The sequence below is a fragment of the Cynocephalus volans genome, chromosome 1 (genome assembly GCF_027409185.1).
Source record: "Cynocephalus volans isolate mCynVol1 chromosome 1, mCynVol1.pri, whole genome shotgun sequence".
NCBI classification, from domain to species: domain Eukaryota; kingdom Metazoa; phylum Chordata; class Mammalia; order Dermoptera; family Cynocephalidae; genus Cynocephalus; species Cynocephalus volans.
In genome coordinates this window covers 150,112,475-150,134,382 of record NC_084460.1, presented here as the reverse complement: position 1 = coordinate 150,134,382, position 21,908 = coordinate 150,112,475, and positions in this window count along the sequence as shown.

The window sequence follows — 21,908 nt, the reverse complement described above, 5'->3', positions numbered from 1 at the left end:
GATAATCTCATATGCTTTCAGAGGTAAACTAGGATAGCATTTCCAGGAATGCGAAAATGTTCAAAATACAGTATTTAGCTGTTTATTAAGACACTTTTCCAGTTTTAACTGTGTGATTTACTATATGTTAAAGTACTTTGTAAACAAGACGGTAAAGTGAATATTTGCATAATAACCTTCAGGTTAAAAATAACTTCCATCCCCGAGGTATGGGCTTTAGAAAACCTACCTATATATTTCCATGAAACAAATGTACTAAATTTTAAGAAATTAAGGAGGAAGACTAGGAGAGCAGCGATTTTAGGTTGTAAAACTTGTTAACAGCTACAGCTCATCAAATTTTTAGTTTTTCAACACTTGCCTAAAATATATACTAGTACTAAAAAACTATTGAACCTATGCATAATATATTAATAATTAGCATGATAAACTTGCTTTTTAAATAACCAGAATATGAAAAGCAGAGAGAGAGAGATATTTTACGTGAGAATGTGAAATAAAAATTACTGTGGACTTTTTCTACGAGGGAGTAAGGTATAGAGGTCAGGCAGACTTAGAAACAGAGAGATATTTAATACTTGGTTAACTCTCCATTAACTGAGTTAATTCGAAACACCCTCGTATCTTTCAACTTGTTTCATTCTTATTTTCTGTTCATGTCATACAGAACCTATCTGTTCAATTCTGGCTCTTCCATTTGAAATTTAGTTATGATATATTTGAATAACGTGATTGATAACTGATCCCCTTTGACTTAGAATAGGTTGAATAGTGAGGAAGGCTGATAAATAGGCTAAATTATTGAATATGTTCACTTCTATAATTTTGCCACTATTTGTCTATATGAGTAAAAATTTTCATGCATACGGTATGAAAACTGTAAACTCGAATATATTCCATTAAGTAAACCAGAAAAAAAATATACAAAATAAAAGAGTTAAGTATTAAGTATTCTATTCATTGTGAGAAGATACAAAGCAAGAATAGTACAGCCCTTCAAAGGAATGTAGAAGAGCAATTATTTATAGAACATCTTTGTAAACATTATGCAATATATATTTTCAATAATATTTTACCAATATCTCTGATATTTCCACCAAGTAGTGTAAATATAGATCTCAGAAGCTGTTGCAGGTTAGGTTCACCAGGAAAAAGATTCTGAGATGAAGATTAGAGTGCAAGAGTTTTATGAGAGAGAAATCTTGGGTTCATCACCTTGGGTAATAAGTGAAGCAACTGGGCAGAGGGGGAAGTGTGTGTGATACAGTCTCAGCAGAGGCCTCAGCCAAACCAACTGCAGTTGGGGTAACCATCCATATTTATCCTGAACTGGGGTGATGGAGCCAGGTTTTTAATAGCCCTGAAGTGATCATCAGATATGGGTTTCCCCAGGAAGAAGGCAAGTTGGCACCTGTCTGCAGCCAAGGCAACCCCAGAATGGGGTGGTGGATGACAGCTACCTATTTCCTGGTAGTTCTCTTAGCAGTTTCCTTCCCGAAGGGGGTTCTTGGAGAATCCCATTCCTTGGACTACTAAAAATCACATCCAAATTCAGGAAACAATTATCCTAGAGCTCTGATGAGCCTCTCTCCCTGGGGAGATCTTAAAGAGTATTAGTGAGAAAAACTAGACCCTATTGCTATAGGTGGTGCAGATCCACAATCATTACTTTTGTTTTCCTCCTCTACTGTCCATTCTCTATCCCCTCAACATGAACTAGCATGTCTGCTGATCTCAGTGGCATGATGTGTACCCTAATTCCTGAGAAGCTGCATTTGTTCTCAGGTCCTCACAAAGCTAGGCTTGTTGCACTTGCCTACTTACCATCAATATCGGGCAAGAGGGGATAAAGAGACCCCAAGTATAAGACCTGAGCATTAAATACGGTCCTTCTTGCCCCCACTGTATAACAACAGACCCCATGTATAGTCCCAATGATCATATTCAATTAACCCTGCCCAAACAGTGACTTTCTTCTTGCTTCTTCTCCTCCTCTGCCCCTCTCCCATGAGCAAGCACCTTCAGATTCCCATCCCATGCGTACTTGTGCTAACTAGGTCCTACAGCTCCTTTGAACTATTCTCCATTTCCTCTCTCATCAGGCCCTGCATGTCTCCAGATAGGTTATGTCATGACAACCCTAGAGACCAGAATGGGTGCTGGGGACAGATCCTGAGAATAGGACACATGTTAATTTGCATGAGAGAAGCCTCTACAATGTTTTCAAACAAGGGATAACTGCTAGACCTATAGAGAATGGAGGGAGCCACTTATCCAGCTCTCGGGATTCAGAGGAATTTGGGGTTTCAAAGTTTATAGGTCCAGTTAATTCAGATATCCCCATTGCATGTGTCAAGGCCACATTCTTTCCTAATCTGCACTATGGTTTTAGCATAGCAGACCTTCTTAGGTTGAGAGTTAAGCCATTAAGTCCTGAACCTAATCACCAGCTTTCTCTGCAGGACGTGAAAACCTCTTTAAAAGTTAAAAGCTCCCTAGCTTTTACATTTAGCTTTCAATTGTCAATTAATTACTCTTAGCATTTTCTTTTCTTCTCAGAAGGCAGTAACACTTGGCACATCATGCAATTATATGTCCTTATAGCTACTCTTTACCCTTTATTTTCACACACCTGATACATCACACCAGCTATTGCAATCCCTTCTACCAGTATACCATCTCAGGTGATGCCTTTGATAATTGCAATGGTACTTTGTGCTGGGAGCTATTTGTGTTCCATGAACTACAAGTCATGGAGTCATTACCAACCAAGGAGCAGGTGATCCAGTTGCAAAATCTCATGGCTAGTCTGTTTTCTTAGATGACAGCTAGAACCTATTGTTTCTAGTTAGATTTCCCAGGAAGCAGACTCCTGAGATGGAAATTCCTGTGAAGAGAATTTGCTAGGGAGTGCTCTTGAGATTAACTTCCTGGGAAGGAAAGAAAAGAAAGGAGGGATGGTTGGAGGCAGAGCTGAGCTCTGATAGAGTCTCCATGGAGGTGTCAGCCAGCCTTACATAGAAGACTAGGCTTGGATGATTTTTCTGACTTGCCCCAAGTGGGGGGAAAGTGAGCCAGGCCTTTATGGCCCCACATTGATCACTGGATGTTGGGCACCCCGCAGGGGGACATAGGGGGTATATCTTTGGGCAAATTTGCTATGTTCAGCCACAGCAATCTCCAATGGGGCCTGAGAGCCAAAATCTGTAGAAAGGCAATACAGAATAAGTTCTTTATTTCTACAAGAGAATTTGGAAGGTTCATCATAGGATGCACCAAACCAGTATATAGCATTGTTACTCAGAAAAACAATCAATCAATCAAACAAACAAACAAACAAACAAAACACATTAAAAATAAAACATTTATGCCAATATCTTTTCTGCCTCTCTCAATCCACTTGATTTCTGGTTGTGATTAGCCAAAGGAGAACCCAGGAAGAAATCGAAAAGAGAACAAACAGTATATTCAGCATATTAATTTTCCTGAATTTTCAGAGCAAGTCACTGGTCTTTTTAAGAATGCCAGCTCTAATGATTCTCCCGTTTTCTAAGTTGAGATGACTTCTTCCACCCCCCTACACTCAGGCCAACGCTGGTGCCTTTCTCCAAGAATGCTGGTTCTTTCACTATATCTGTGTTTCCTTATACACTGCTGCCCCCTTGGAAATAAGTCCATCTGCAAATAAACTCTTCCTAAGTTATTCTAATTTTAATATACCTTTTGTTTCTTATTGGGACCCTAAATTTTACACACATCTTTCCTAATATTATCAGTCATTTGTAAATCCCCTTGGAGCTACATCAGTATTTGATTTGTCCTTGTGTCTTTAAGATGCTCTAAATGTCCTATTGGCATGCAGTAACTGTGCTAAATGAGCTATTCTTTTCAAACATATGCACAGTATTTCGACTTAAGTCAATACTAATATCCTTTGAGGTTCTAATTACTTCTTATTTTTGCCAAGCTTGGAGATGGTGTCTTTAATGTGGCAACATTTCTTGCATGTCATATTTTAGTTGTGAAGAATTTTGCTTAACTCAGAGTCTCAGTTATTTAGGCCTTATTAGAGAATGCAGAGGCCATTTTACTAGATCATGAGAAGTGAGAGTTTCTCCAGATAGGCCACTATTTGTATAACCTGGTAGAATCTTGGTTTCTCAGGATCTTGTTTCTTCTATGTAATAAAAAATGGGGGAAAATATCACCGAATATGTTGCAGGTTTAATCATTTCTAGTTTTCTGATGCAGAAAATTGTAAAATGGGCACACTGCTTGGAATTTTTATTTTGTATACCCTTTAACTTCTGAGTCATTGTATTTTCACAGATAATGTCTAGGCTATTGATTATTACTTCCTGCCTTTTAGTAGATGGGAAGAAAATGAGAAACAGACGATGTCATTGAGATTTTGGCAAAGACAACAATATAAGGTTTATAAATACTGCATTTGTGCTTTGCTGAAGTGGCCATTGCTCAAAGTTAATGGTTCTGGCAGCCTTGGATGGCCCAATGTTGATTGATTGACATAAAGGTCAACTGCTTAATTTATAAGCTGTCTTTCCAGAATGAAGACACTGAGGCTGACCTGCTGGCAGGAGGAGCTGCCATTGAGACTGTTGATACGATAGTGATGAAGATTTAAAAAGAATCTGTTCACCTTCTTTTGATCCCTGCTTCTTATGATCAATGGCACTTAAGCCAGGTCAGGATCAGGAGCAGACACTTCTGTGGTTGTAGAACAAATTAAGGCCAAATTGCTCAAAAGCATTATTAACATCATGTGCATTCTGTTCTAACAGACTGAACTAGCCAAATACAGATAATTACTAACTACTACTTAGATTACAGACACGTTCAAGATGGCATTTCCTATTAGTTCTAAACTGTTCAAATAAGAATTCAATCACTCCATAAATTAAAAATTATTTTAAAATTCCAATTCAAAAGTTGTTTTTTCATATATCACAAACCCTATCCTACACTGTTTTTGATGTTACTATTCAACTGTTTAGGGTAATTATAAAAGTTGGTAAATATAGCTGAATAAAACTTTGAATTTCTTGAGAATATGAACACATAATTTAATCATGCTTTCTCAGTCTAGGCACTAATAACATTTTGTGCTAGATCATTCTTTGGTATGGGGGGGTGTCATGTGCATTGCGGGATGTTCAGTGACATCACTGGCTTCTGCTCATTTGATGCCGGTAGCACCCTCCTCAGCTATGATAACCCAAATGTTTCTAGACATTGCCAAATAATCCCTTGGGGGAAAAATCACCCCAGTTTGGTTGACTTAGTTAACAAATATTTTATCTTATTTTTCTTGGTTATGAATTTTCATGGAGTACAAAGCTGATAGTCACCACTTATGCACAAGATTTGATGGCCAGATCCATACTGGCAGCATGCCCATTACTACAAATTGTGATTATACCCTATGTCCTGCACCCAATTATCCCTGACCTCCCTCCCCATCCCCTTTTCCCTTTTTTTCCACTTTCTATCCCTAGGTGTGCTCTTTCCCTCAAAAGTCGAATGCACCACTGTGGTCTTTCCTTCCTTCTTTCTCTCTTAGGTCCCACTTATGAGTGAGTACATGAAGTATTTATTCCTCTATGCTTTGCTAATTTTACTCAACATAAGTTTCTTCAAGTTCATCCATCTTTTCATGAATGGGAGAATTCCATTTTTTTATGGCAGAGTAATATTCCATGGTATATATATACCACACTTTCCTTACCCAATTGTGCATCGATGGACATTTAGGTTGGTTCCATATTTTGGCTATTGTGAACAGAGCTGTGATGAACATGGAAGTGCAGGTATCCCTTCAACATGATGATTTCCATTCCTTTGGGTATATATCCAGAAGTGAAATTGCTAGATCACATGGAAGATCTATCTGTAGTTGTTTGAGAAACCTCCATACTGTTTTCCACAGTGTTTGCACTAATTTACACTCCCACCAAAAGTGTAGGAGCATTCCCTACTCTTCACATCCTCACCAGCATTTGTTATTCTCCATCTTTTTGATAATAGACAGTATAACTGGGGTGAGGTGATATCTCAATGTGGTTTTGATTTGTGTTTCCCTGATCACTAGTGATGTTGAGCATTTTTTCATTACCTGTTGACCATTTGTATGCCTTCTTTTGAAAAATGTCTATTCAGCTCCTTTGCCCATTTTTTAATTGGGTTATTTGTTTTTTTTTCTACTGTGTAATTGCTTGAGTTCCTTGTATATTATGGACATTAGTCTCTTGTCAGATGCATAGTTAGCAAAAATTTTCTCCCACTCTATAGGTTGTTGTTTCAGTCTGTTGATTGTTTCCTTTGCTGTGGAGAAGCTTTTTAATGTTATATAGTCCCATTTGTTTATTTTTTCTTTTGTTGCCTGTGCTTTCAGGCTCATATTCATAAAGTCTGTGCCCAGATCTAGTTCCTGAAGTGTTTCACCTTTATTTTCTCTTAGTAATTATACTTAAATCTTTAATCCATTTTGAGTTGATTTTAGTATATGATGAGAGATGCATGTCTAGTTTTATTTTTCTGCATATGGATATCCAATATTCCCAGCACCACTATTGAAGAGGCAGTCTTTTCCCCAATGTATGTTTTTGTTGCTTTTGTCAAATATCAGATGGCTGTAAGCCTGAGGGGTGATTTCTGGGTTCTTTATTCTGCTCCCCTGGTCCAAGTATCCATTTTTATGCCAGTACCATGCTATTTTGGTTACTATAGCTTCATAGTATAATTTGAAGTCAGGTAGTGTTATGCCTCCAGCTTTATTTATTTATTTATTTTTGCTCAGAATTGCTTTGGTCATTTGGGGTCTTTTGTTGTTCCATGTGAATGTTAAGATTGTTTTTTCCCACTTCTCTGAAGATAAAGACTCTCAACAAATTACGTATAGAACAAAAGTATCTCAACATAATAAAAGCCATCTCTGACAAGCCCACCACCAGTATCATTCTGAATGGGGAAAAACTGAAGGCTTTTCACTTAAGAACAGGAACAAGATAAGGATGCCTACTCCCACCACTTCTATTTAACATAGTACTGGATGTACAGCGCAATCAGGCAAGAGAAAGAAATAAAAGGAATCCAGATTGGAAAAGAGGAAGTCAAACTGTCCCTATTTGCAGATGATGTGATATTATATATAGAAAAACCTAAAGACTCTGTCAAAAAACTCCTAGAGCTGGTTAATAATTTCAGTAACATTGCAGGATACAAAATAAATGCCCCCAAATCAGTTGCATTTATATTTCCCAATAATGAGCTAAGAGAAAAATCAAGAAAGTAAACCCATTTACAACAGTCACACAAAAAATAAAATACCTAGGGATCAAGTTAACAAAGGAGGTGAAAAATCTCTACAGTGAAAGCTACAAACCACTACTGAAAGAAATTAAAGACAGAAAAGATGGAAAGACATTAAATGCTCTTGGATTGGAAGAATTAACATTGTGAAAATGTCTATACTACCCAAAGCGATCTACAGATTCAATGCAATCCCCGTTAAAATAAATATTTTAAATTTTGTTGTTGTGCCAAGCAGTGAGCATTGGAGATTCAAAAAAGAATAGAGTATGGCCTCTACTCTCAAGGACCTGCAGTCTGTTCACAAAAAGGAAGACCAGTATATACTACCATTGAGGTACACATGGAAGGATTAGGGTTTTCTTTTTCTTTCTTTTTTTTTTTTGACAGTCTATGTTTTTAAAATGTTTTAGTTAGTAATAATGCATTTGACAATAAATTTGCCATTGATTAGACTTTTGTAGTTTTGCCTGAAGGAAAATGGAGAACCTAGGAATGTCAGGGAAAAGTGGGGAGAACAGGGGCCATAATAAAAATAGGATTGGGATGTCTGAAAAATGTGATGTGAGCTTGACACCTTAGTGTAGAAAAACATGAGTTAAGTCTGAAAATGAAAATTGAAGTTATTGGCAGAGCATCATATTAAAAAAAAAATCTGTCAGGCAAATCTTCTAGATCTTTAAAGTCAGATGACATACAAGTATTACATTTATATCTATCTATACTGCCACGAAACAACGCTCGGCACTAAGGTTGTATTGGCACAGTCTTCTCTTGCTGGCTCATTCATCTGAAGACGTGCAGCAGGCTTTGCTATCTCATCCTTCCTGCTTTATTTTTAAACCCCAAACTAAAAGTCAACCTGCAGCAACAGTTCTCTGAAACGCAAAGAAATTAGAAGGCGAACTCCAGCAGGGAGACATAACACTGTATGATGTCTGCTGCCACATACAGAGTAGATAGGGAGGGATTTTATATAAAAGTCATGCTTGAAAAGCAGTAGAAAAGAATATGGAGGAATAAGACTAGGCTTCGTGAGATCTTCAAAATAAAACTCTTAATGGAAGACACAATTTTCGGTTGTGACAGTCAAATTGAATTAGTACTTGTATATGGTGAGAAATGTTACTTAGTTCAACCATTTGGAACCTGTCCCAGCAAAACCACAAACATAAGCAATTCTACTCTAGAAATCAATAAGACCCGTGGCAGGTCCCCCATCTAAGGAATCATCAGAGTAATTCAATGGCAGGCCTGGGGTTAGAATGGCGCTGCAAGAAACCCAGGAAAGTAGCAGTTATTTTTGGCTTATAATTCACATTTCCAGTAGCAATTGAATACGCAGATCAAATTCTGAATATAAATGTTCCAAGAAATGCAGAAACATGTACTTTATAAAATATTTAATTTTTTTTTTAACTTGAATGAAAACTAAGTGGTTAGAAAAAGTAAAGCATCTCTTAGGATACTGCAATCATCTTTTGCTGAACAACAAAAATTATTTAAAATCCCAAGCAAAGTTTTTGAACATATTACTAAAATTTATAGTGAAGTTCAGGTGCTAAGATGTGAACTAAGCCCAATAAAAAGAGAATAACTTAGTACGTCAACCAAAATTAACATCTTGTGGGATCGACTAAGACTCAAGAAAGCAAATGCCCAGGGAACCATAAACAGGGAAACCTTTTTTTCTTATTTTCCAGGTTGAAAGCAAAGGACACTTGTGCGAGCTCCATCCGGTAATAAGCTGACTTGTCTACTTGCCCAAACTATTTTCCATATAGAGGCACATCCTGCCCAGAACTGTCTATAATCCACTAAAAGTAAAGAGAACACGTGATAAGGCAAAATAACAAGTGACCAAGAAGAGATCTATTTATTTGCCTCGAGTCATTCCTCACTTACTTGGAGCATGTAATGCTTGCATAACTGTGTGAGATGATTCAAATATGAATTAGATGGATTCCCTATTCTCAAACTGTCCACCACTTAGTGGGAGATATTAATGCAGAAGCAATTAACTAAAATAGGCTTCATCAGAATACTGTTAACTAAAACACAGAGGAAATAATTAAAATAAACCTAGAACACTGTGGAAAAGGAAACAGGGATAAAAACAGGGATTTTTTTTTTTCCTTAGCTCTGGAAGGCTTTACAAAATTTTGTGTGTGACCATATTCATAAAGTGAATTAAAATAGTCTTTATTTTTTGTTGAGTATTATATGTTTTTAGTCACAAATTATAGACAGCATCCTGCAAAAATGTAAGTGATTATTCAAGAGCCATTTTGGGAAGGGGTCAGTCTCTTTTTTCTCATCCAGCTATTTGGACTGAGCCTAGGGTTTTTTTTTGAAGTTGGTGGTATCCCAATCAGCATCTCAGATGTATAAGACAATATGCCGATCACGTCCCAGATGTTTCATTTTTTAAAAAATATCATTCTATTAGAAAGGCAGTAAGTCTATTTTCAAAAAATATTATGACAGAAAGCTTAAAACTTGTATTTTTTTCAGACTATGTAAAAAAATTAACCCGTAAAAACTTAGGGAACATTAGTATTACTTTTCTTATATATGTTTCCACACATTTATAATTACATTTAGATGTTTATATATGTGTGTGACTGAGTTGCGAGTGAGCATGCATTTAATGACATACAGGTCGTAGGCTTATGAGGATGGAAACATATTATTCTGTCTATAGTGTCCATTATACTTAATTTAAATCCAAAACTAACTATTCAAGTAATAGAAAGCATTTACGTTCTAATTTATAACATATTTATGTTAATATAGTGAATTATTACATGCTATTTTTATAACTTTTGGCTTTAACACACTGCGTAGTTTCCAAAAAAGGTTCTTAGAGAAATTAAGGTGATCATTTAGTTTAACCAAATAAGTAGCAATAAAAATGATTTTCTGGGTTTTTTTTAAGATAAAAATATTGATTATTCTTGAATCAGTATTACTTTTGCTAGAAGATACTTTAAAAATAAGTCCTGGCTAGAAAATATAAAACAAGAACTTTATCAATTTTAGAATTAAAGTTTCATAAAATTGCTTCTCATATAGTTCATACACACACAGTTCAAAATAAAATAGTTGCATATCATTGAAACTGGTTTCAAGTCAAATATCGCAAGGTGACATTAGATAATCAAATCAAGAAAAAAGAATTCTGAGAAGTTCTTGTAGTTTAAAATAAATAGCAGCCTCAAGGGAGAATTAAACAGTGAGGTCTGTAATGGCAGGTTTTTAAACATGATTAAGTTATTGATTTATAAAATTACACTGAAGTCCTTGCTCTGCTTCTCTGTACTGAGCACAGTGCACTTCGAGTAATCATAATTTATCCACACCACATTTAAAAACTGCAATAAGAATATTCAAATATTTGGCTATATAATTAAGAGAGTACATTCCAATCGTGATCACTAACAAACAAAAGAGATTGGTGATAAGCACTCATTCCAGAAAGACCAAGTTTCCTAAGAGAGACTATAAAAAGATTGGCATTCTTGTTAGAAGACTGAATCATTTTTTTCCATTTAATTTACTAAGTGAAATCTTTGTAACATGCTTGATTATGGCAGTTCCACTAAATAAATTGCCCATTGAGCAGGTACAAAGTGAAATATTCACAAAGCTGATTGGTCTTCAGACCAAACTACTTGTAAAAATCAATTATGGCACAGGAAAATATCTATGTTGTATTTTATTGCCATGGAAAACCGATGTTGGAAAATAGTAATCGTGCATCCAAAGGACAATTTATAAAAACCACATCTTAAACATTAGTGTCATAACAATCATTCATAAAGAAAAGGAACATAAATAATACATTGTCCTTTGAAATACACTGAAAATGGAATTATGTGGTAGAAATAGCACTGTATTCAGGTGTATTTTAATTCATTTTATGCTATTTTGTAGTATAGATACACCTTAGCAGACGCTGAATAACAGGCAAAAAAAATGAACATTTCTATTACATGCACCTGGGATTCACAGCTTAGATAACAATAACCCACAGATATTCAATCACTGTGGATTGTATGCAATGAGATTCCATTACTCTTCTCCAAATGTTTTATTATTTCATGTTCTGTTATGTCTTCCCAAATGAAATAGAATGGCATTTATAGTTTTCATCATATCATAGGATACACTGAATATGTATGCCAATATAGAGAGTATTTTAGAGGTGTCACCTGGGAGAGCAATACTCTAGCCCTCTATTCAGTATATAAACAGGCATTGTAAAGGAAATAACAATTTTTTGAGTGCTTATTGCCAAGTGCTTTACAGATATCGATTACTTATTTGGCCTAATGAAAGAAGTTTTTCCAAGAACTTTGGCCAAAAAAAATCCTGGGAGGCAGGGTACAATAATTACACAGAGTTGTATACACAAAGATAACTTAAGAGGTTAAATAGGTTGCTCATTTTCAAACAGTTATCATAGAGAGTGGGCCTAGGGTTTGAACTGAGCGGTATGGGTAGAACTGCCATTCTTTTTTTTTTTTTTTTTTTTAAATTTTATTTTGTCGATATACATTGTGGCTGATTATTGCTCCCCATCACCAAAACCTCCCTCCCTTCTCCCTCCCCCCCCCTCCCCCCAACAATGTCCTTTCTGTTTGCTTGTCATATCAACTTCAAATAATTGTGGTTGTTATATCTTCTTCCCCCCCCCCCGGTTTGTGTGCGTGTGTGTCTGTGTGTGTGTGTCTGTGTGTGTGTGTGTGTGTGTGTGTGAATTTATATATTAATTTTTAGCTCCCACCAATAAGTGAGAACATGTGGTATTTCTCTTTCTGTGCCTGACTTGTTTCACTTAATATAATTCTCTCAAGGTCCATCCATGTTGTTGCAAATGGCAGTATTTCATTCGTTTTTATAGCTGAGTAGTATTCCATTGTGTAGATGTACCACATTTTCCGTATCCACTCATCCGATGATGGGCATTTGGGCTGGTTCCAACTCTTGGCTATTGTAAAGAGGGCTGCGATGAACATTGGGAAACAGGTATACCTTCGACTTGATGATTTCCATTCTTCTGGGTATATTCCCAACAGTGGGATAGCTGAGTCGTATGGTAGATCTATCTGCAATTGTTTGAGGAACCTCCATACCATTTTCCATAGAGGCTGCACCATTTTGCAGTCCCACCAACAATGTATGAGAGTTCCTTTTTCTCCGCAGCCTCGCCAGCATTTATTGTTCATAGTCTTTTGGATTTTAGCCATCCTAACTGGGGTTAGATGGTATCTCAATGTGGTTTTGATTTGCATTTCCCGGATGCTGAGTGATGTTGAGCATTTTTTCATATGTCTGTTGGCCATTTGGATATCTTCCTTAGAGAAATGCCTACTTAGCTCTTTTGCCCATTTTTTAATTGGGTTGCTTGTTTTCTTCTTGTACAGTTGTTTGAGTTCCTTATATATTCTGGATATTAATCCTTTGTCAGATGTATATTTTGCAAATATTTTCTCCCATTCTGTTGGTTGTCTTTTAACTCTTTTAATTGTTTCTTTTGCTGTGCAGAAGCTTTTTAGTTTGATATAATCCCATTTGTTTATTTTTCCTTTGGTTGCCCGTGCTTTTGGGGTCGTATTCATGAAGTCTGTGCCTAGTCCTATTTCCTGAAGTGTTTCTCCTATGTTTTCTTTAAGAAGTTTTATTGTTTCAGGGTGTATATTTAAATCCTTAATCCATTTTGAGTTGATTTTAGTATACGGCGAGAGGTATGGATCAAGTTTCATTCTCCTGCAGAAAGAGAAATCAAGAAAGCCTGCCCATTACAATAGCCACCAAAAAAATAAAATACTTAGGAATTGAGTTAACCAAGGAGGTGAAAAATCTCTATAATGAGAACTACAAAACACTGCTGAGAGAAATTAGAGAGGATACAAGAAGATGGAAAGATATCCCATGCTCTTGGATTGGAAGAATCAACATAGTGAAAATGTCCATACTACCCAAAGTGATATACAAATTCAATGCAATCCCCATCAAAATTCCAAAGACATTTTTCTCAGAAATGGAAAAAACTAGCCAGACATTTATATGGAACAATAAAAGACCATGCATAGCCAAAGCAATGCTGAGCAAAAAAAATAAAGCTGGAGGCATAACACTACCTGACTTTAAGCTATACTACAAAGCTATAATAACCAAAACAGTATGGTACTGGCATAAAAACAGACACACTGACCAATGGAATAGAATAGAGAATCCAGAAATCAACCCACACACTTACTGTCAGCTGATCTTTGACAAAGGCATCAAGCCTATTCAGTGGCGAAGGGACTGCCTCTTCAGCAAATGGTGCTGGGACAACTGGATATCCATATGCAGAACTGCCATTCTTAATCATGATGCTATATATGCTGCACATACTTCCTAGAAAACACTTGAAGATATCCCCTTCCCCAAACTAACATAATTATGAGACATCTTTCTGAAATTCCCCAAGTACTAGAGATTAAACCTAGATTTACTCCTATTTTAATAATTTTTGATGTTCCTTCTGGCTAAAATGGTAGAGAGGAACTGATAGATAATTCTAGGGTCAAATTTTTGGGGGGCAGAAAAATACAGTTGACTAGAATAGAAGAAAGGAAAAAGAAAAATAGGAAGAGAAAGAAAGGAAAATAAGTGAAGGAAGGAAGGAAGGAAGGAAGAAAGGAAGGAAGCAATAAAATAAAGATCTCAGTCTATATTAAATAAAAAAGCAAAACAAGCAAACAAAAACCTGAAGCTAAAGGCTTTGTAGTAAAGCCTAGTCAGGCTCTTGCACTGGATGTTTGCACTGAAGTTAGAGGGCCCCTTAATGAGCTAAGATAGAGTTGAATGAGGAGTTTGTCCCCTGATAATGAAAAGACCTACAAAATATCAAAAAGAAAGTTCTCTTAGAAACATCTCTAGCTCCTACCCCACTCTCCAGGTGTCTGAAATGTAGAAAAAAAAATACAAACTTTTCACATCTGGCCACACAGGTAAGTAGAGAGGCAAACAGAGAATCTACTCACTCAAGTATTTCTAAAAACTTGCTTTCAATGAAATTGTGCCCAGTCAGAGAGGGAAGAGAAAAGAGACTTTGTATGGGTTCCATATAGCTATTCTACAGAGAAAGAAAGTGAAGGAAGGAATGCAGCAATTAAGAGACACATGGAAAATACAATATGAGTGAAGAAAAACAGGAGAAAAATTAGGAAACAAATTTATCAAGTGCTAAAAGAAATTGAGGAGACAAGTACATCAGGTACTAAGGAAACCAAGTAGAGCGTGAGATCTATGAAAGAGACCGGTGATGACACCATCTGAGAACAGAGGAGGGGATAGGAGAGCTAGTGGTGGTCAGGAAACAAAGTCGAGTAGGAGCTGGAAAACCATTTCTAATGATCAAGTGTCTGGCCTGAGACTATCACATAGTGTGAAGAGAGTAAAGACAAAGCAGGAAAAGGGGGTTGTGAAATAGATGCTAGATTCTGAGCACAGAAACATGTGGAAGATTGTAACCTCCCTGATGGAGAAAGCAGAACAAATAGAATAGGGGACAAAATCAAAGATAAATAATTTCCTGAAATGAGAAAAGAGTTGAATTAACACATTGACATGATTCACTCTGTTCCCAGAAAACCCAAATAGAGAACCCAATGTTTAATAGAGAACATTCAAAACCCAAACATATCCTGTTGAAATGATTGAATTATAGGGATAAAAAAACAGTAATGCCAAAGGCATGCAGGCAAAAGAAGCGAGTCACCTATAAAGAAAAAAAAGACAGGAGAGCCTCACAATCCTTTAAGGCAATCTTTGTGGACTGGAGTCAAGTCTACAATGTTTCCAAGGAAAAGGAGAGTGAATTGAAATTCTATTCCTAGCCAAGTCACCATTAATGTGTAAAAGAAACAAAAAGACTTTCTCAGACCGTCTAGGATTTGGGAGACATATTACCTGTAAGCAAATCTTTGTATAATTTGTACAACGAAAATACTAACCAAAACAATGAAACTCTGATATGGCAACTGTTGGAACTAAGCAAAATAAAAATGTATAAATAGGATAAACTCACTGGTTAAAGGGAAAAGTTTGTTTTATTAAAAATATAAATCAACCATAAGTTGTATACAAGCAACATGTGTAAAGTGATTCAAAAAGTAAAGTGATTCAAAAGCAATGAAATAAATGCACAGAGTTTAGCACAGGCAAATATACTGCATACAAATATAAACCAGGAGGTAATGTTAAGAACTGGCAAGGTGGCATTCAAGACAATATGTTTTATAAATTGGGGCAAAGAAGAGTACTTTGATGAGAGAGAATGTTTGAAAAGAACATATAACTATCATAAATATATCTCAAATAATAAAGTATCAAATATTCTTTAAAATTTGGAAAATTCCAAGAAGAATTGTCAGATATACAATAGTAGATAAATATAGAATACAGATGTACAAGTATTCTAATGTATAATAATATATTTCTATCAGTTACTGAAGAAGCACACAAAAATAAATAAAAATTTCAATAATATGATTAATTTGGTTGATTTTAAGAAATATAACAATCTCTACATGAAAACAGCAGAAAATACATCTTCTCAGGGATCCATGAAACATTTATTGAATAGGTTCAGCTTGAAATTGGCAGGGTAGAAAAATAATCTACTCAGAATTAGTTAATAAATTTATAATTGAGATGTCTTTCCTCTGTTACCTAAACAACTACTCTAAAAGAATGCTCTTATTTGTCTGCTTTATAATCATAAATATTTTACTCAATTATTATATCAGTGCCTTAAAAAATACAGGACATTTTTACCGGGCTATTTAAAACTGGTGTGTGTGTGATTGTATAAAATGAAATATTTAAAAAGAATTTTTCCCACAAAGGATATTCAAAATACTCTCATATGTGCTTCAAATTCTGGGAAGCAGCATGGAGTGTCAGTGATTGATGAGCTAGTTATTTCAGAATTCCATTTTATGATAGTATTTCAGAAATGTTAAGTCTTGCGGCAGTTTTGCCAGATCAAAAAGCCGTAATTCAGTGAGGACAATAATGCTGAGCAGTGAGTTCTGGCCCCGTAGTTTGATGCCATCTTTACATTTGCAGATCAATCCCCCATACACCACTGTCACATAAAAAACACCCCATCGCACTGTACAATTTGGCGTGATTGCCTAAGAGGCTTGGATTGAACTGGCATTAATTAGCTATGTCACACTATTATTCATTCCCGTGAATCTGCTCTTACCATTCAGATCAGGAATGAATTCACTAGCACAGCAGTATGAAGAAACAATATATGATCTACTTGCCTGTGTTCAGTTTAGTATTCATTTTATAGCAAAAAGTCAGTGCTGTAGAATTTAAAGCACTCTAAATTTTATTCCATCCTTCATACCTTCCCCCCTCCCCATTTGCCAGCACAAATAATTCACACGTTAACAGACTATCCCCACGTTGAAAACTGCAGGTGAAGCTCAACTCTCTTCCTCCCCTCTGTGACAGTTCTGGTTTATTCTCTTTGCCAGTTTCTCCTTTTACCTATCACATTCTCCTTTCTGCCAAGGGCCTGCCTTCCTGGATTTAAATGTGTGAGGAGTCTTTTATCCTGACTCCATACACAAAATCAGACATGTATCCTTATTTGTCCTGACTCAGGAGACCCAAAAAGGGAGGATATCTAGTTCACAACTGTGCATTTAATTAAATGATATGGAAAGATAATTAGCTAGTAGGTCGTATAATGATCTTAGGTGAACACTCTGGCAATACTAATTTTAAAGCTATTGTTGAGTATCTTAAAATATTTTATTGCCCATTTTATTGTCCAGTATATCTGGTTGTTGCCAGCAACCAGAACTTTATTCTTTCTTGAAACTTGTCTATATCCAGACAAGAATATAGCACGAAGACTATTTAATTTTGTAGCCCAGAGTCAAGGTAGCTCCACAAAACTGTGACAAGTCTTCTAGATTGCGTGCTCTGAAAACGGTCGAAAAGGTTGAAAAGTACCGCATGTTCTTTTTTCTTCTTCTGAGTCTGAAACATGGATTAAACAGAAAAAGAGTTCTCCATACTGTGTCTGTTAAAATTTATGTTGTTAGAAGAGTTTTACAAACTCTAGAATTACATAGTATTGGTGGTTATTTATTATGAAGTCTTAAACTGTAAGTGACAGAAAATCCTGACTCAACAGCAAAAAATCCATATTATATCTTAAAGCAAAAAGTCCTCAGGTAAGGCAATTTGATGGTTGCTGAATTGAAAAGTCTGAAGACATGATGAAGTACCTTGTCATCCTCTGTATTACTTAGCTCCTGTCATAATGGGAAGGTGGTAGCTGCAATTACAGGCATTAGATGCAGTCATTTCCCTGACCAGGAAAGAGAAAGAAATGGAAGCTTTTAAAAGCATTTCAAGGCAATCCAGGAAACACCTTCTCACATTTCATTGGCCAGTATTGTTTCATGTCACCAAGGTTCAACCAATCACTGACAAGAGGAATAGGCCTGCCATGACTGGCTTTGGCAAATCTGCAATAACCCTTGGACCTAGGGATAGTGTTGTCCTTCTCAGAGTCACAACAGGGATTTTGACATCAAGAAAGGAGATTGAGGAGGTAACTGATAGTATCTGAGCAATTATCACTGAGCAGTTTGATAAATTTACTAATTCATATTTTGTTTCCTATGAGACTGAAACTCAAGGCAGGTAAATGCTTTTCTAAATTCTTTAGTGGAATCACATGGCCAGGACCCATGTGATTGAGGCAAATAATAAGGGTTCAGACGAGGAAAAACATTTCTAGAGTAAAAAAATCTTACTTATCTAACAGAGGTTTATGTTAATAGGAGGTGGCAATGGGGTTTGGGATGACTCAGTCAGGAGATTAAAAAAGAGAAGAGAGGGCACCTAAACCATAGTGTTTAAGGAGACAAATGTATCTTCTTATTTTTGTTTTTAATTTAGACAAGAACAAAGAAGACTTCAAAAAGATCTTTGCTCAGCTTTTAGATTCCAGGCACAGTTGTTCTTCATATATTTCCCTTTCATGTCATACATTTAACAAATACTGTGCTTGGTGATTGGTATGGAGCAGTGAATGAAATGGGCAGGACTCTGTATTTAGCAAGGATCCCTGCCCTCAAGAGTTTAAATGGTAAACAATAAAGATAATAAAGAGATAAATAGTGTTAAGAGAACGAACAGTATAAAAAGAAACACATAAACAATAAATATAATAAAGAGGTAAATTATATACTCTCTCAGAAGTTGGTAAATACTATGGGGAGAAAAAGAGAAAAAATATAATGCAGAATAATGGAGATCAGGAAAGCAGGTGGATAAGTTTTAAGTGGCACGCTTAGAGGAAGAACATCCTATTGAAGTGATACTTGAGCAAAGTCTTCTGCTGTTCAAATTACCTGTAACATGAACGTGAAATTTTTGAAGTATTAAACATCCCTCACAAAATATTAAAATATACTTTTTAACTATTCTATAAAATAATGATATAATTTATTAAACTGTGTTAGAAAATATTTTGGTTTTCTCATTAAATATCTCTAATGGTAGCTTTCAGTTCTTGCCATTTATTAAAAATTACCATGAAAATTGATTTTTTCCTTAAATTATGACTAGATCTAGGTTTACTGAGGCTATTACGCATTCATCTGAGTTCTGCCTACTCAGTTCTGTACACTAAACACTCAACTTTCTAATTGGCTAAAAAATAACCTCCTTTTTTTTTTTTTCTGGAAGGGCTATCTTCCACTATAGAGAGAGCAGACTTGAGAATAAGAGGGACTCAGGCTTAGGAAGGACTGAGAGAGAAGGGCTTCACCTTCTTTACCAACTAAAAGAGCCGATGATCAATCTTAGTGATCAAAGGTGCAAACAATTGCCTTTGTATCCAACTGGCTGTCTAGAAAAGCTATTGATTTATTTGGTGTAAAATTTAGAAAGCGCTACTTTTAGGCATAATTTTAAGTTAATCAATGTTTATTTTTGATGTTTTTTTATGACTCCCTCTTCTACAATTTCTAGATACCTAATGTGCTTGTTACCTGCATCTCCAATGATTTTTTTTTTTTCCCCAAACTGCCTCAGGCTTTGAAGGTTTTGAATCTCCTTTTTACCTCCCACCCTTGTGTATACATCTCTTAGGTCCATGCCTAGGTTCCAGGTACTAACCTGATAGAGTATTTTGCACAAAGTGCATATAGAAAAGAATGTTATAATTTGTTCTAAATAATATGCTCATGTTTTTGTAAAGGTCTTATACATCTTAAACCAAATGAATATAATGGATAATAGTGGATATATAGGAGACATTTAAGAAAGCAGGTGTGCTTCAAATCACAGCTCTGGGCAGAACATAAAGGCAGCACTCCTTAGCTCCCACTCTCTATAATATACTTCCCTTTTCATTTTTTTTTTTCTAACTTTCACTCCTAGAAATTTGAATTGTAGTATAATGGAGAGGGGGGAAAATATCTTCCAATAGGCTGGGTATAAGAGTTTTAGTGGATTGATAGTGTGAAAATAAGGTTAAAAGGAGTATTAATCTCAATGAGATTTATTAGTGCTCACTTCCCTCCACAGGGATATTTGGAAGCTTGAGGTGTATTTTAGAAGTAACACAAACTGTGGGTGGGTGCTGACACTAGTGAATGGGGACAAACATGTTGGATATTCTTCAAGTGTGAGAGAAATCCTACACTATGAAAAACTCTCACCTAAGATGCGTAGAGTGCCCTGTGGAGAAACTCTGGAGGAGCCAAATTGGTAGGGGCAGTGAGGGGAGTAGAAATGAAGACTCTGTGTTAACACTACCGAATATACGGTGGTGAAAGCAAGGTGTGATGTGTATGGTAGGGAAAGTGGGAAGAAAAAGGAACAACCATGGGCAAAGTGTCTGATATGTTTCAAATACAAATGTCTAATTTAACACAACAATTCTCCTTTATACCACTGAGAAAACTTAAGTTCAGAGAAGCCAAATAATTCATAAAAATTCAACATACTAGTGAGAGATGGAGCCAGGTTTCAAACACACTTCATTCAACTCCAAAATTCACATTCTTTTTCCTAGAGTGAAAGACGCCAAAGCATTGCTTCAATATTAAATGTAACCAACTGATTTATATGACTTACAAATACTACATAAATGTACTATAATATACTGTAAATATAAATACTTTCAAATATAAATGCTATAAATATAAATATTTTCATCAAAACCTTGTTTGTTCCAGGGCTTCAGGCTTTGTGTAATAAGATTGGAAGCAATCTTATTACACAAGCAATAATATTGTTATTCATAATAACAATAATACATATGTGTGAGATATTATTCATTTTTTTAGAGGCTTCAGAAGACTAGTGTGCTGAACAGTAAAAGACAAAGTTGATGTGATGTTGTGATAGATTAATTGCATTGTTGGCCTCAATTAATGAATTAATGGCCTCCCTGTACCCCAGCTATTAGCCCTGGCCCTGTAACTTTACAGTCACCAACTGAGCTGATTCTGAGCTAGTCTTCTGACTTGCTCTGGCAAATAGAAGGCTTCAGGAGTCATGATATGCTAATTACAACCTTAAGTCTCAAAGTCTTGCATGCCTTCTCTATTTTTTGCATTTCCTCTTTGGACCCTGCTATTTCCATGAGATCAAGCCTGGACTATCTACTAAAAGACAAGGCACCATGTGAAGCAAAGCCCAGTTATCTTAATCAAGGCCATCCTGGACCACCCTATAACAAGATAACCCCAAACATATGTGATAGACCCGACTAGGAAACCCATCTCCCCCTCTTTTAGCTGTGTGTAGTCATGACATATGAGTGAGCACAGTGGAGACAAAAATAATTGCCCAGATGATGCATAGACTTATGAACGTTAAAAACCCTTATTACTTTAAGACATTAAATTTCGGAGTACCTTGTTACATAGCAATAGCCAACTGATGCAAATGATTTTGTTGAGTGATTTTTTTTAAAGCCTAGTTTTGATGTACCATGAGAACCAACACTGCTCCAGCTTCTCAGGAACTGGCAATTCTGAGTGTATCAGTATACCATATTCTTAATATAGATTCTGGCAAACCCATCAAGGGCATGAGAGCATCAATAATAGTGAAACTCCATCAGGCAGCTTTAAGGTCAGGAGACATCTACTAAGAGGAGCTTTCTACCAAGGAAGAAAACAGTACACTCTGCTTGAGATATTAGCAGATAAGATTGATTTGTTAAAACATATGAGTCAACTCTTTGGTGTGTCCTGGACAGTGAAAGATTATTTTAGTCAAGCTTCTGAGATTTGAGTCATTATAACTGGGAATTAGAAATAAATTTGTTCAAATTTTGGATGCTTAGAATGATAAAGCCTCTGGCCCACCAGTTATAAAAGCAAAGCTGTCTTTCAATGAAATTAATCACATCTGTCTTGGATGGTTCAACTGAAGCCAGGATGCTTGTCCAAATGACTTTTTGGCATCATTTCCCAACCATAAATTCATAATTTTAATCACAGAGAATTGTTACCAAAGGAATTGCCTCT